The 16823-nt window shown below is 42.1% G+C and overlaps 1 protein-coding gene across 4 annotated transcripts in view; it reads left to right on the top strand.

The window, feature by feature from the left end:
• Window positions 1–16823, top strand: part of ABCA1 (ATP binding cassette subfamily A member 1) — a 120151-nt gene that overhangs the window by 2162 nt on the left and 101166 nt on the right. Inside the window, exon 2 of one of the 4 annotated variants that reach the window (XM_036021990.1) lies at window positions 1188–1360. The exons of 2 other annotated variants lie outside the window; for them this stretch is intronic. The gene's annotated coding sequence lies outside the window, so the exon portion shown is untranslated. Of the gene's footprint in view, window positions 1–947; window positions 1361–16823 lie in introns of those variants that run through there. One more of the 4 variants, XM_036021989.1, reaches the window with a different exon arrangement.

Genomic DNA, 16823 nt, shown 5'->3' with positions numbered 1-16823 from the left:
TCAGAGTGACCAGCCTTAGTGATGACCACAGGCCACGTTAGGTAGTCAGCACACCGACAATTCACATGTAACCTTTTAAGGACAAGCCGTGCATTCTAGCAGGATGTGTTTGTGAAGGAGACACCTGTGATACGTGTCTCTCCTCCAGATGTGCATTTGAAATCTCAACCCTTACCAGTATTTTGGTTTACATATGAATAGAGGCCTGGGATAGATACTGGACAGATTTTGACTTGGGGCATAGGTATAGCTCATGTAAGAATGATTAGTCTAGGATAGGAAAAGGGTGATTGGGGGACTTGGTTTTAAATCTTTGCTCTAGGAAGTCTCAGTGTTTACATTATTAAAAATTAATGAAACTGAATGAAACAATGACAGCTTTTTACTATCTTCCATAGTATTTATTTTATAGAGAGAGAAGTTGTAGTATTTTCTCAAAGTTTGTTTTTTGGGGATCTTCCCTCCCATAAAGCAAGTTGCTTTTGCTGTATTTGGTAGTGACCACAAATTGTTAATACCTTCATGGTTTCAATTTTTAGCTCTTAAAATAATTAAGTGGACACTGTCTTAGACTCTTTAATTATGAACCTTTTGGATATCTAGCAAATACCAGTAGACATGTTTTTGCATTTCTACAATAGTCTTTTTTTTTTTTTTAAAGATTTTATTTATTTATTTTTTTTTAGGGAGAGAAGGGAGGGGGGAGAGAGAGAGACAGACAGACAGACAGACATCAATGTGTGGTTGCTGGGGGTTATGGCCTGCAACCCAGGAATGTACCCTGGCTGGGAATCGAACCTGGGACACTTTGGTTCCCAGCCCGTGCTCCATCCATTGAGCTACGCCAGCCAGGGCTATTTCTACAATAGTCTTAAATCTAAATACATTTTTATTTACTTATCTGGATACTTAAGAGATAATAGATATATAATGCTCCATCCATATAGTCCTTTACTCTGGCATCAACTTTTAAATGATCTTTCTGAAACCTTGTTTTATTTAACTCTCCTGGGGGAGGGCTTATACTAAAAACTGAGACCCTCTTCATATCTGCAGGTGGTGGTAATCTTAAATGCCCATGTTATTGCACTGTTAAATAGCACCGTGTGCCAAAGTACTATTCCAAATGCCTTTCAGACACGAATTTAATCTTTGCATCAAACTGATTTATTGTTCCTGTTTTGTAGATTAAAGAACTGAGAGGTTAACTAACTTGTCCCTGACCACACATCTTTCAAGTGGCAGAGCTAAGATGTGAACGGTGCCAGGGTCGTTAACTCTCACACTGAGCGGTGAGGGTAGCATGAGACAGTTTCAGCTGCTGCTGGCAGGACTTTCCAGGGATGCTCACTATGTTCTGGTATGTTCAGCGGCTGAGTCCTTATCAGAATCTACAGCCTGTATCATATTTCCCTTGTTTCTGAGGGGGCCAGCCAAGCTCTCTTCCAGCTTGTTGGGACATTGGTTGGCTAGGGATTGCAACACCATGGAAAGAACAGACAATAAGATATGTCCAACTCAAATTCTTGGTTTGAAATGTAAAATGAACTGTTGCTTTAGCCAAATATTTGTGAGGAGGTATACCATCTCAAAATGTTTCCCTGTGCGATACGCAGAAGATGGAATGACAGAATATTTGGCTCTCAGAGTGTAAGGAATAAAAGAAAGAACTATCAGTTTAACCAACAAACCTAACTTGGGTGAAAAGAATTTTTTTTGGTTATACAAGATGATTCGTGCCTGTTTTATCCTTATATGTGTTGTGGGCCTTTAAAAAATTTTTTATTTTTAAATCATCACTTAAGTATACATTTATTGATATTAGAGAGAAAGGAAGATGGAGTGGGGGGATGGAGGTGGGGCAGAAAGAGAGAGAGAGAGAAAAACATCAATGTTTTACAGGTGAGCAAAACCTATAACCTAGGTATGTCCCCTGACCAGGGATTGAACCCACAGCTTTTTGGTGTATGGGATTACGCCACATTCCAGCTAACTGAGCCACCTGGCCGGGGCTGTTTTGGACCTTTTGAAATAAGCTATTTATTTTACTGCCATTACTGTCTAGGAACCAGATTTAGCCTTTTCTTAAGGCATTTTTCTCTGAAAGTAAAACAGTTTCAAAGTCTGCTTTATAAAAGTGAAATTGGATGGAAACTATACTTATTAAATTGGTGTAGCAAATTAGAAATAAACTCTTAGAAAGCATGTTCTTGGTAAAGAACAGTCACATTGTTGATTTACTGTATGCAGGGTGTTTTAAGCATTCTACGTGTAATAATTCAGTTCATTCTCAGGAGAACTACGTGAGGTGGCTACTGTGACCGTCCTTTGAGGGATGGACAGGTTAGGTAGCCTGATTACAGAGTGTGTAAGTAGTGGGACTGAGGCTGCATCCCAGGCAGTTTGGTGTCCGTGAATTTACCAGTATCAGGGTAGGGACCTATGGACATCAAGGTTCTGACAAATGAAGTATCAACAAGAGGCAAAGAGTGAACACCCCTGTGCATTGTTTTTTTTTTTTTTTAATTTACCTGAAAATAGCTGCCTGAGTAGGTAGCCCCCCTAGATGTTGTGGGAGAGGTACGTTTTAGAAATATGTGAATCCAGAGAATAAAAATCTCGTATTCAGAATGTTTTCAGAGAGAACCTTCCGTTACTCTGCATTCTATCAAGATGCTAAACTGTATCAAAGAGCATTTACTCTAACGACGCGTGCAGACTTGTGAGACTTGGATCCTAAAACAAAGGGAACTTTGAGATCCTGCCTTTTTCCATTTCGAAAGCCTCCTTTAAGACCTGATTTAAATGCCATCCTTATGATAAACTCATATGGATTCACTGTTCCATGCCAACACGGAGTTAAAATGAACCATCCCCTTCTTTTTTCCTCCAGTAGGATTGGATTACAGCGCTATTCATGTCATGTATTTAATTGTGTTTTGATATGGTGACATTTATTTGTCTTCCTCTAGAGTATATCCTCCTCCAGGAGGTCTTTGATTTATTCCCTCAGCCCTTAGTGCAACCCCTTTGATGTGGAATGTGTTCAATAAATGCTGACTCAAACAACTCAAACAAAGAGAATGGGATACTGATGTTTGTTTTCTGTATCGTACGTAAAATAATGGGGTGATTATAGAAGACTATTAGAAATAGAACTATTTGAGAAGTAAGTATAGTTAAGGTTTTATGATTGAGAAATTTTAGTACTTAAATTATCCAGGCCACCTAACTTTGTGGAGCAAACAATTCTGATTCCATTCAGTTTCACTTCTCTTTTTGAGGCAGCTGCGATTTTGAGAAGATGCTGTAGTTGGTGACATTTCACACTCATGTACTTTGGTTCGCACGTTAGTTTATTTTTAACATAAGAATGAGATAATTTACAAAGTAATTTACAATTTAAATACTTTTTAAAAACCAAAATAATTTTTCTGCATAGAATATTATGCTAAGTGAAATAAGTCAGTCAGAAAAAGCTAAGAACCATATGACTTCACTCATGTGGGATATAAAAGTGAAACTCATAGACACAGACAAATAACAGCACAGTGACCACCGGAGGGAAGGGGGAGGGGGAATAGAATAGGGTAAAGGGAGCCAAATATTTGGTGATGGAAGATTTGGCTTTGGGTGGTGGGCATACAATGCAGTGTACAGATCATGTTTCAGAGAAATGTACACCTGAAACCTACATTACCCTATGAACCAACATCACCCCAGTATAAAGTGGCCAACCCCTCCCCCAACAGCCTTTTATGCATAGGACCTTTTATTCATTCTCTCCCTCTCTCTGTCACTCTCTCTCTTTGTGTGTGTATGTATATATACATATAATTCTTACATGTAAAACCAATCACTGGTTATATTTATTAGGTGAAGATTTTTGATTGCCTTGAGAATATGATGAAAGCTGTGGATTTTCCAGAAAAAATACACACAGGCTTGTACACTCCAAATTTTACATATAATTAATAATTTTACATGTAAGTATATTTTGCATATAATTTTGGTAACTTACTGAGGAGCCATACATATAACCTTAGGCAAGTCATTTTACTTTTCTGAGATTTAGGTTCTTGCTTTGTGAAATAAAAGAGGCTGAAGTACTTTTAAGGATCCCTTCAAGCTCTGACGTCTTCTAACTCTAGGTCTGTACTTAGGAAAAAGGATGCTGATCCTTTGATTGGAGCTTCCCAGCATTGTGTCTTGAGGGAGAGTAGTGTAACAGGGTTTGAGACTTAGAGGGGGAACACCAGGAAAGCATTAGAGGGCTCCCGAGAGGAGAATAATGATAGAAGAAAGGAAGAGGATGGGAGGAGAGGAAGAAGGAAAGAAGCTGCTGAAATTGCCTGTTTATGCATCAGGTGGACTAAGACCTCAATCAGTACAACCAGAAGGAAATTCACATCTGAAATGCAAAGGGGTTAGTTCATCTCAATACATTTCAATAGAGCAAGCATGATGTAGTGAGACGCTGTAAGACGTTATTCTTATCTTTGACTCCCCATCTGGAGAATCTGTCTGGAACACATTCTTCATTTGGACTCTCCATCCTGGACATCTCCATTTTGGGTGTAGGTTTTACTTATACCTAAGTTGCAGTCCTGTTAAGCTAATGTGTGATAAAAAGAAGAGCTTAACCTAAGACTCATTCCTCTTTTAAGAAAGGAATGTTAATGTTCATCCTAGAGCAGCGATTTTCAACCTTTTTCATCTCTTGGTACACAGAAACTAATTACTAAACTTTTGTAACACACCAAAAATACATATTTTTTTTTTTGCCAATCTGACCCAAAAAATAGATTCAATTTTGGTTCATTCCCAATGGATGGCAATTGTTGTGTTGGCTGTTGTCATTTTTTTATTTGACAATCTAAGGGAAAAGAGGTCAGTGCTTCTGACTAAATAGTCAGGTATTGCATGCTTTAAAAATTCTTGTAGCACACCAGTTGAAGATCACTGTCCTAGAGAATTGGACTAACCTTATAAGGGTATTTCTACATATCTCAGAAGACTCACTGGGGATAGATGGGCAAGACAGAAAGCTTTCTAAAAGCATTGTCATACATTTGTTGTTTCAGAAATCATAATAAGTTAGGAGTAGAAGGAAGAAGAAGGGAGAAAAAGAAGCGAGAGGTTTCAGGCGTGGAAGAGAAAGCAGCTGCTAAGTTGTTTGGGTTTCATATCCTTATTTACACCTGTTTTGCAGAATTCCTGTAGGATGCCAGGTTGGGAATAATTGTTTATGCCCATAATCCAACCAAGTTTGTTTTCTTTGAGAAGCAAGTCTCTGAGGGTATGGCAGCTTGAGATTGATTCTGTCTGGTATTTAGATGATACAAATTTGACATAAAGAGACCGCTGATGGAGGGAGCAGCCCTCCTTGGAAAGGCAGAGAGAAGGTGAAGACTCGGACTAATGAGTTTTAGATTGAAGTGCAGACACTTCTCCACTCCCAGAGGTAGGTCCTTGTGATGGAGGTGGAGTGTATCTCTGCTGGGGTGAGGCGTGACCTCTGGTACCGGAGAAGGGAGGGAAGAGGAAGATAAGACTATTGAAAATATAAAAAATGTTGTTTATATTATATTTATATTAAATATAAGATATTTAAAATATATTAAATATATAAATGAAATGCGTTACTATTCAAGGAATACCATTGAATTTTCCAAACACCACGTTAAAGTACTAGGTGCTGAGCTAATGTCAAGACTTTTAAGGATCTGCCACCATAACAACCTTCAGCTTGGCATTCGAGGCTCTTTGAAATAAGACTGACCATTTTTGCTAGCTTTGTCCCAGATTATAAGAGGCATACTCGAAGGAACTGCACCTGGTTTTCTCACCAGTGATTAGCACATAGTATGGCTCAATAACTGGTTAACTGAATCTCCCTTTACAGGTTTTCTCTGACTTCCATACTCAGAATACCTTCTTGCTGTTTCTTGGCTCCTTCTCGTTTTGGAAACTTGCGTTCATCCTCTGCAGTTGCTTTTGTTTGCACACTACCCTCTGCTCACGTTCCTCCCTGGCTGACCACAATTGTATCCTTCCACCGTGGCTCGATGAGAGCACAGCGTGGACTGGGCCTTCCCTCGTTTCCTTGTTGAGTTGCCACCGCAGCCCCAAGATAGGCAGCGTATAGGCCACTCGAGTTATTTAAACTGACTCCCATTTTTGTAATCACCGATGTATTTTTAAAAGTTCACCTTCCGTTGGGCTTCTAAATTGGAAACCAGTGTCAGTTGTCTGACATAGAAGGTCATTTTAAAAAGAATTAAAATTAAAACCACCCATTTTTTAAACTCTCTGTAAAATAAAATTGCCTTCCGAAGGCTCTAGCTGACTCTGAGAGTTGCTCCTACTTTGTTAAAAAGGGAAATTAACTGGTGTTAAAGAGGTGTTGAAGAGAAGACCAAGCAAAAAACGTTCTCTTTCACGTCATAAAATTTTTATGAAGGCTAAAGAAGTGCTGAAAAGAACATAATTTTCTCATTATGTGATCCAGTGTTTAATATCGTGCCTGTCCACTTTCCTAAAATCTAAGCACCGCTTACGTTCATCTTGTGTAACTCTCCCTGCTGCGGGGAAATAGACTGACTTGGCCCCTCTTCTCAGATGGCGCACCTGATACAGAGAGAAGTTAAATAACATGCTCGTGGTTTACACGTTTGGGCAGAGCCGGGGATTCAAACTAGGGTCTGATATCCAAGCTCCAGTCAGTTTTCTTGGACTCAGGTGATCATCTAGTGCAGCCTCCTTATCACATGGACGTGTTTTCTGTTCTGTGGCTCAAAGCGGTAGAGCAGGTTGCCCAAATTCACTCCCCAGCAGCCACTGACTGGAAGTTAATGTCTTGACCTCTTGCCTTTTTAATCCACGCTTGTTTATAGCAGAATTCTGGGTAATATTTACAGTGTCAGTTCTAGGTGAGAAGAGATTGTGTCTACAGAAGTCCATCCTTCTCAGCTTAAAATGGACCCTGAAGCCTTGAATATGGACTGGCCTCGTTTATTTATTCTTTCTGTTGGTGCACTCTGAGTCTTACGGGGTTTCTCAACTGGATTTCTTTTCTTCCCTGCAAAGGAAAGAAAATAAAAATTACTCTTTGGTTGTAGATTGGAACTGGAAGGACATCTCCCAGGACGTCCTGAAGGTTGAGTCTTTCCTAGGAGCTGTTTCCTTGATGCAAAAGTACAAAACCCTGTGCTAATTTTGGCCAGGTAAGATTAATTGGGATTCAAGGCAAGATTTGCTTCTTTTTTCTTTTTTTAAATTTCTGTGTTAATTATAGTAAGGATCTTGAAATCAAGAAAAAGAAAGCCTTTCGTCAAGTAGTTTATTCAGTTGTCAGTCCTGTTGCAGGATTTGCAGACTTAGGAGAATTTAGTACCTTTTTCCATTTCCTGATGCTAGCCACAAGTCCCGAAATCACAGCCAGAATCACAGTGTGGCTTTCTCCTCTGCTGAGCAGCGGGAGGGTTGTCTGACACTTGGTTCAAAGGGCCTTCATGAAGGGCCTTCATGTGCCCTGGAGGCTGCAGAGACCAGCTAGACTCTCTGTCCTTAGCTGGAGCTCCATCTGGACACTCCCTGGTGCTCACCTGATGAAGACACTTAGCACGTGGTCCCTTGGGAGAATGAATGATTTGAACTTTTAAATGCCACTGTAAAACCACAGTCGGAAGGAAGAGGCTGACAGGACTTCCACCCCATAGTTTTAGTTTCATTTTCCCTTGAACAGTTCCTCACCTGGCACAGAAAATGTTGGATTCGTGAAAGTAGTGCTTTCTAGAAGGAAGTCTCAGAATCATGATAATATTGGCATCATACCGATCTGTTTCCTCTGGGAGAATCCTCCCAGACCTCAAATAATGGAGTTCATGGTGCCAGTAATTTTTTTTTTTTAAACTAACAGCCTTCAGTTTTTGTTTCTCAGGATCACAAGCATGTGGATTCAAGCTTGTGATTTTATTCTTCTTATCTTAATTTAGCAAGGCAGCTGGCAAAGTGCTTTGTTTTGGTTATCGTAGAGAAGATCAGTTGTCCAGTGGGGAGAACAGGGCTTCGGTCCCCGGCCTCCCTGACTGCTCTGGAACCCTGACTAGGTCCCCAGCTGCCTCGCTAACGGGTCCTGGCCAGGCTGCGGAAGCAGAGGTGTCTGGGACACATGACATGCCCGCACTGCCTAAAGGCCTGGCTGGTGAAAGATGACTTTCTGAAGAAGGTTGCTGGGTTGGGTCACGTACTCGATGAGCTAGAATTGGACGAAAGCCCAGAGATTAGACAGCTGGTTTTGGCCAAAGTAAAGGAAATAAAGTGTTGAGGTTAGAAGAATTGTATTCAGGTATAGATATGTTTTATTAAGCAAGTTCTTGACTTGAGCCTATGACTTTAGAGTTCACTGTTCCTGACCAATGCTGTTCCTGACAGTTCTGGTTTTGGGATGGAGCCCCTGGGGGCAGGGGCATGTTTACAATGGTTCTAGAGCCCCCGTCTAGTGAATTACAGGTTCTCCTTTGCTCACATGAAGTCAATGAAAACGAACATCCTTTCAAACAAATGAGAGCCGCTTTGAGGAAAGCCAGATTAAATGCAGTCCTGCTTAACTTGTGTTTCTTTGAACACAGCTGGAAAATTTGTTACGGTTTTAGGCTACCCGAACCTTTACTCTTAATGAAATTTCTCATTTGTTGCTGTAGTGAGCCTGTTTTAACTCTTTTTTTCCATCCCTGGGGTCTGGCTTCAGAGGGCCTCATTCTGCAAATGTTTACCAAGCTCCAAGTCATTCTGGGCACTGGGCTCAGTGTGGCAGGGAGTAAGAAGATGCTGAGACGCATTAATTAGCTTGCTGCGCATGACTTACAGGTACCACCTGATAAATTGGTACACTGGGAAAGATTGTGGGGACAGCTGGAAAGATGGAGGAATTGCAAGGCCCAGATTGCAAATAGTTAATTGTCAGGGAGGCTGGAGGAAGTAGGGTGGAGAGGGAAACCGAGCCAGGTACTGAAGACTTGAAGGAAGGGGCAGTGTGCCTGTATGGAATAATGTAAGTGAGTGGTGGGCCCCACCCCCCCAAAAAAGGGGTTTTATGGTAAAACAGTGGCAGAAGTGGCACCACAATACCCCAGTAACCTTTTCACATCTTCTACTGAGTTGGGCATGAGAGAGATTTTCTTCAGTTTGTTCTGGAAAGGCCTTTGGAGGGTTAGGAGGAATAGTACCTGTGAACGAAGGAGAAGAGGAGAGATTTGCCCACTCTGTGCCCCACCCTTGATGAGTGCTTTACCTTGTGAAATCCGTTACACTGATCATAATGGCTACCATTTACTGGATACCTACTTGGTTCCAGGAACGGGAACAATGTTTTGCATACATTACCAGCTCTATTTTAATGGAAAGGATACAGGGGCTCAGAGTCCCTAAGGTCCCAGAGCTGGTGAGTAGCAGTCAGGATTCAAAGCCAGTTTTCTCTGACTCCAAAACCTCCTTTATTTCTCCTGGGCCGATTAATTCAAGAAAATAAAAAGAGTTAAGGAGGTTTGGGGGCATTTGCTTCATGGCAGCGCAGGGTGAAAGGAAGGGGAGCTCGGTGGAGGGATGTGGGTTTGCCTGTCTCTCAGATCCTTTGAGCCCTTTTATGAAAACAAACCCTTTAGGTTAGGAGACGAATGTCTGAAGATGTTGACCCATTAGAGATGTAAGCCAAACAAAATGGTTTTTGCTGATACAGTCACTAAGCCTTTTATCTTAAAATTCTCTTGGAAAACCCTCCTACAACATGGAACATTATCCAATCAATTTTTTTTTTTTTTTTTTTTTTTTTTTTTTGCAGATAAAGGACCGTTTGTGGAGGCTTGTTTGCTTGTTTCTATAGCTCAGGGTGTTTAGGATTTCAGTAGTTTCTCCCCTGCAGGTCCCACTTATTTTGGCATTTTGATTGTGGTTGAATTTTGATTTTTTTTTTCTATGACAGGTTGACTTTTCTAGGGGAAAGGTTCTTTTCCTTATGTTCTGCCTACCCCCAACCAGGGAAAAGGCAAACAAGTTGTATTGTTTGATGAAGTCTTCCTTTGAAGGTTGCTCTGTGTGTGTTTAGCAAAAATCAGCAGGGGAAGAAGGGCTGACTCTTATAACATTTTGTTAGAACTTCTCCATAATTCTACCACTGTGCAACAAGAACTTAGTTACAGGACAGATTTGCTTTCAGAAACCTTCACTCTTGACAACGTTAGAAGTCCTGAGACTGTTTTGGCTGATAGCGACTGGAATGTTGATTGTTAGGTAGAATCTTTGGTTGTACAAGTATCAGTGACATGATAGAAACCAATTTAAATCTTTTAAGTTTCCTTTAACAAACATAGAATTAAAAACTTTTTTATTGACTTGTAGAGAGGGAGAGGAAGGTAGAGAAAAAGAGAGAGAGAAAACTCAATTTGTTGTCCCACTTATTTTATGCATTTATTGGTCTATCTTATTATGTGCCCTGACCAGCAATTGAACCTGCAACCTTGGTTGGTGTATTGGGACAACACTCTAACCAACTGAGCTACCTGGCCAGGGCTAAAATAGAATTGCTGATGCCCAAGAAATTATGCTTCTCAAAGGCCAGTTACAGATTTGTACAGTATTTGTGGATCTCTTCTAACTTTTAGATTTTATGTATTTATTTCATAGCCCTCATTTTGAAAATTAGCCATCAGCAAATAATTTTGTCCAGGAAATTAAATAATGTATTCCAGGGTAAAAAAAAAAGTATGCAGTTATCTATAAACTTACTGCTACTAATAACCAAGCAAATGTGATACCTTTGGTCTTTCTGCAGGCCTCTAAGGGCCTAATGGCAACTAAGGGCAGTTTCACTGAAATCATGGGGAGCATATGGGGCAGAATTTAAGGGTTAGTAAGGAGAGCCTTAAGGGGAGATTGCTCAAAAGCAACTGGAGGCCAGAAAAGTTAAACTGAGGCAGTTGAATTAGCTTCAGGCTGAGCTGCTTCAGCAGTTGCTGAGTCAGCCTGGGAGAAATCACACAATGACTCACAGTCCCCCTTTACCACCACAACAGTCACATCTTCAGTCATGGGTGTCCTGTCTTCAGTCGTGGCTGCAGTGAGACTCTTCTAGCCTGGTTTTCTGACTTTCAGTAACTTTATGAGTAAGCCTACCCCCCCCCCCCCCCAATGTGGCTACTGATCTAGGGACCTGTGCTCAGAGTCAATTAAAGAATAAACTTTGCAAAGCAAGTGTGCTCTGTTGGGTTTGCAGGTTTCCTATTCTGATTCTACAGGACCCTCTGCATCTCTCTGGAGAGGAGATGCATAAACATCTGTAATTCTTGCTTTTGCATCTACATCTCATGAATAGGCAATCAGTTGAGCTTTAGCACCAACACGTTTTCAGTTCATATGTGAGGTAGTTAAATCCTGCCTTATATCTACCTCCTGCATTGTAGGTTTCTGGCTAGCTGTTTATTGATGTAAGACATTTAGAAACAATTTTGTGTGATAGATTTCAGAAATACCAACTTCTGTCCTACTTTTGGTAACCATGTGGAAACTTGCCTGGCAAAGAAGAACACACACACACACACACACACACACACAACTTACTAATATCAAGTTTAGAGAAATAGCTGTCATAAAACCACTCTTTTGGTGGATGAAAATTCGTTGCTGACCGAACATTCTGGGTATGTGAACTCTTTAGAAGAACAATCTATTGTAGGCAAGATATCACAGTGGGAAAGGGCATCTAACAGTTGTTGGAAAGTTATTTCGTGAAAAACCTGGGGGTGACTCTGGGCAAGTCACTTGCTTTCTGGGGGCTTCGGCTTCTCTAGAAGATTCGAGCAGGTGTGTGGTGAGAGTGGGTCTCCAAAGCCCCATCGAATTCTTTCTATCTGCTAATATAAGATTTAGTGTCTAAGGGAATATAATTAAAAAAAATGCTCGTGTTTGCACTGCTTCCAGAAACTCTCAGTTTATGCAGTAAGAAAAGGGTGAGTTGGACTTTTCCTTTCTGCAAGAACACTGCGAGTGCGTGAGGCCGTGCCCTCCGGCTTCAGGGTTGAACGTCCATCTAGGGAAGACACACTACAAAGAAAAGGCAGTCACAGGAAGTAGTTCCTGAATTTTTTTTGGTGGGGGGGGTGCTTTGCTAAGTGGGGGAAAAAAATCCCCAAACCCCTCCTACCTTGTTTTTGGCATGTCTTCCTTTCTCTCGTCACTTTTATATTTTTTATTTCTCTTTGACCTGTGAAGTTCAGAAGGGCCAGATGTTTGGGTGGGAAGGGGGAAGGGGGCAGTGCAGTAGGTGCTGACGGGGGTATTCATATCCCTTTTATGCCAGCTTGCTGTGAGCCCATGTGTTTGCCTTTTGTCGGCATCACTGAGTCTGTCCGGCATTTCTGGTTTTGTGTAGAGAAAAGTTAAAAATTCACAATCTCAGCCATCACTTTGTGGCCCTTTTACAAATAGCATATGGCCTACCCTTGCATTTCACTGTTCCCAAGACGCTTCGCCAGAAAGGAGTGAGCCACCGCCATGACTGTCCGTCCCCTTACTCTGCTTTTCTTTTCTTTCTTTATTACTGCCTCCTTTGCCTTCACAACCTGCATTATTCATCTGCTTTCCACTTGCTTGCTAGAGTAGAAGTTCCTCGAGAACAGGAACTTTGTTTGCTTCTTCTGTTCACTGCTGAATCGCCAGTGTCTAGAACAGCAGCTGACATGTAATCGAAACTCAGCGAGTATTTGTTGTGGTGAACAGGCGCCCTGGAAAGGTAAGGTTGCCGTTGTTGGTTGAATGAATAGGTGGGGAATATCTTATTCACTAGTCAGCCTTCCTGGGGAATCACATAATAATCAAGCTTTATACTTGGCAGTTCTTAGGTGGTCCCAGGTACGATGGGACTATGTTAATTGTTATAATAGAAGGCAAGTTTTTATTTTGGTGGGGGTGGGGGAGTCAGGCTATTGACGTATAATTTACATACAGATAGGTTTTTCTTTAAGTGTACGGTTTGAAGTAGTGGTATAATTACTACCCTACCAAATCGTGATGTAGACTGTTTCCGTCACTCAGGGCTCTTTTACGGTCTATCCTCCTCGCACCCATAACCTCGGGCCACCGCTGATGGGTTTCTGTCCCTGTTGTTTCACTGTTGCAGAGTGTGAAATATGTGTGGAGTCATACAGGATGTAATTTTTTTATCTGGTTTATTTTTCTCAGCATAAGGCTTTTGAGATTTATCCGTTCTGTGGTGTATGTCAGTAATTTGTTCCTTTTTAATGCTGAGTAGTGTTCCACTGTAATTTAGTCACTAGTTGATGGACATTTGGGTTGTTTTCAATTCGGGCTCTTCTGTATAGGACTTCTGTAAAAATATTCACGTGCCATTATGTGAACATCTGCTGTCATTTCTTTCGGGTAAATCCAGTAGTTTCCCTTCATTTGTGGTTTCATTTTCCATGGTTTGTTACCTGCAGTCAACTGCAGTCCAAAAATATTAAATGGAAAATTCCGTAACAAAACAATTCATAAGTTTTAAACTGCGTGCCATTCTGATGAGCATGATGACATGTCGCACCCCCTTGTTCTGTCCCGCCTGGCACGTGCGTTATCCCTTTCTCAAGCGTGTCCTGGCGTTGTGTGTTCCCTGCCCGCCTGTTGGTCACTTTGCCAACTCCACGATCAGTTCAACTGTCACCGTATTGTGGTGCTTGGTTCAAGTCACCCTCATTTTACTTCATAGTGCCACAGTCACGTAACTTTTACTACTACATTGTTGTGATTGCCCTACTTTATATTAGTTCCTGTTGTTAATCTTTTCCTGTGCCTAATTTATAAGTTAAACTTCATGATAGGGGTGTGTGTATGTGGAAAAACATGTATGTAGGTTTCGGTGCCCTCTGTGGTTTCAGGTGCCCACACCGGATGATAAAGGGGGTGCTCTTACACCTGGGACGGGGTGACTGGGCTGTGTCATCAGTGTGTGTGTAGTGACAAGATGTCGCCAGACTGTTCTGCAAAGTTGCTGTTCCAGCTCGCATTCCCACAAGCAGTCTATGAGCGTGCCCGTTGCTTCACATTCTAACATGTTAAAATTTAAAAAATTATAGTAATTCTAGTGGGTTTGTGGTGGTGGTTCATTGGGGTTTTTACAAATTGAATTGATTTTTTAAAAATTACAACTAAACCTGGTGTTGATTGGGTGTTCTCCTTTTAGCCTAAGTAAAATCTATAGGTCTGTTGCAACAGCAATGACAAGTGTAGCGAAGATTTTGGCTGTTCTTTCTTTCTTTCTTTCAACTTTTATTTTTCAATTACAGTTTACCTTCAGTATTATTTTGTATTAGTTTCAGGTGTTAGGCAATCATACTTTACAAAGTGTTCCGCCCCTTCCCCCCCCCCCCCCCCCCGATATTTCCAGTATCCCCCTGGCACCATACAGTTATCACAATATTATTGAGTACATTCCCTGCGTTGTACTTTACATTCGTGACCATTTTGTAACCACCAATTTGTACTTCTTAATCCCTTCACATTTTTCACCCAGTTCCCCCAAACCCCTCCCCTCTGGCAAGCATCAGTCTGTTCTGTATTACTGTGAGTCTGTTTCAATTTTGTTTGTTCGTTTATTTGTTCTTTAGATTCCACATGTAAGTGAAATCATATGGTATTTTTCTTCCCCTGAGTGACTTATTTCACTGACCATAATACCTTCTCGGTCCATCCATGCTGTCGCAAAGGATAAGATTTCATTGGTTTTTTGCACAAGTAATACTCTGCAACTAATGATGTTGAACATCTTTATTTATTTTAGAAGGTCATGTTTTAGCAGTCTGTTGTATTTCCTAGATATGAATAATGTTAAAATGCCAGTGGCATTTGAAGTGAAAATTTCTTTAAAAAAACTGGCCAAAGTTTGAACAGCCACTCCTTCCAGGCCCACACTGTACAAAAGAAGGCTAGGGTTTGGAAACTAACCATCTGTTGAATTTGGACAAGGGGTGGATCCATCTGGGTGACCGATAACAAGACCTGGAAAGAGTGTGCACAGGACTTGAACGTGAAGCTTGGCCGAAAGCATAGTTCATGGCTCCTCTGGCCTTGGGAGGGCCTGCTCTGTGCTTAGCTACACCCGCCGATTGTGGGAAGCAGACCGAGATTCAATTAGAGTTTCCCAGATGCCCCAGGAGTCACCGGGGAGGCTCGGCAGTCCTCTGTGGCCGTCACGAGTGTGCGGTGGAAGCCCGTTGAACACAGAGCTCCCTCTCTGGGGACAGTTTGTCTGAATTAGTTAATCAAGCTTGAGAAATCGGTTACCACAGGCCCAGAAATGCCACCACTCTTATATTCCATAACCCTATTTCTCATGTCCATCTCTTCGTTAATTAATTAAGCAAACATTCTCTTAAGTGTTTACTACATGCCCAGTACCGTTTTTTTTTTCATGCCAGGGACAGGAATGGTCCCTGCCTGGACTCAGAATGTGGGGAGAAGGGCAGCAAGGGGAACCCGGCTGTCCAGGGAGTCCCACGGAGGGGCCCCTAACCAAGATGACAGTGCAAGGGGGGTGATCAGGGGAGGATCCTGAGTAAAAGACAGCCAAATGGAGACCTAAGATTGAGGAAGAGTTAGCCAGGCTGACAGGATAAGGGACACACCAGGAAGTCCCAGTGACAGGAGAGGTGTGGCCCATTCAGACCCTGTAAGTGGTTTTCGGGGTATCAGAAGGTGGGGAGTCGAGGGAGGGGAGACTGGAGTTCCCAGGGATGCCAGGTGAAGTACAGTGAGGGCTGAGCTTCATCCTCAGGGGGTGGTTTTAAGTGGGGGAGTGGCACAAGTAGATACTTGGTTTAGCTGAAGAACGTTGGTGGCCCTGGGATAAATGGATGGAGCAGGGCAAAATTGGGAGGCCAGCGAGGTGGCTGATGTGGGATGAGAGTGTTCTATCGACTGGCAGTGACTGAGAAGTGGGACCCTTTCCAGCCAGTGACTGGAAATGTGCAGAGGGGCAGAAGTGAGTGTGCCACTCGCTTTGAAACATTGGGAAACCTGGTTCATAGTCCTGCCTTCTTTTTAGTTTTGGTTTGTTTGCTCACTCTTTTGGAAAACTGATGTAGAAATGTCCCTTTGGCTTCAGTTACCTAGCAGGAGGGGTTTGGCCTTTACCAAACCTTCCTTCCTCTGCCCGGCATGGCTCCTCCCAGTGATCCCTGCGTAGTGAAGTGGGAGTAGGGGCTTACGTAGGCAGCCAGGGCCATGCCAAGGTGGGTGGGGGAACTGGGGCAAGAAGCTGGGCCGTTTGCACCCAGCAAAACCAGAGCAAGCCTCCTCCTGCTGCTCTGGGCTCCTTTTTGCTCACCTTCTCTGTGTGTCTCCTGGTGGGTCCCTGGGGTCAGAACCGGTAGCTGGAGACCCAGAAACTCAAATTTTAGGAAAATACCCTCCCTGAAATCTCCTCCTGATTTTTCTCGTCTCATATACCTTCTTTAGAGGTATGTGTTTCCTTCCTCTGAGATTTTCCGCTCAAATTTAGCAGAGGCAATACCCCGGGGACTCCACCCCTAGGCTATTCATATTTTGCCCTTCCTCCTCTGCCCTTCCTACCTTTCCTGACACTCAGAGTGGATTTGCTAGAAATCCACTGGACATCACAGAACCATTTCTGTGCCAGGGGATACTGACAGAACCGAGAAAGGTAAGTTAGGAGAAAGGAACTAATTTCTTTGGCACTTTTAATGTACCGTGTACTGTGTTGGAAATGTATTTGTAGCTAATTATTTATTTCCCTGTTCCTGGAATGCAAGTCC

Source organism: Phyllostomus discolor, chromosome 3 (genome assembly GCF_004126475.2).
Source record: "Phyllostomus discolor isolate MPI-MPIP mPhyDis1 chromosome 3, mPhyDis1.pri.v3, whole genome shotgun sequence".
Lineage (NCBI taxonomy): Eukaryota > Metazoa > Chordata > Mammalia > Chiroptera > Phyllostomidae > Phyllostomus > Phyllostomus discolor.
Note: the sequence above shows the minus strand (reverse complement) of the source record. Positions and strands in the feature narration are given on the sequence as shown.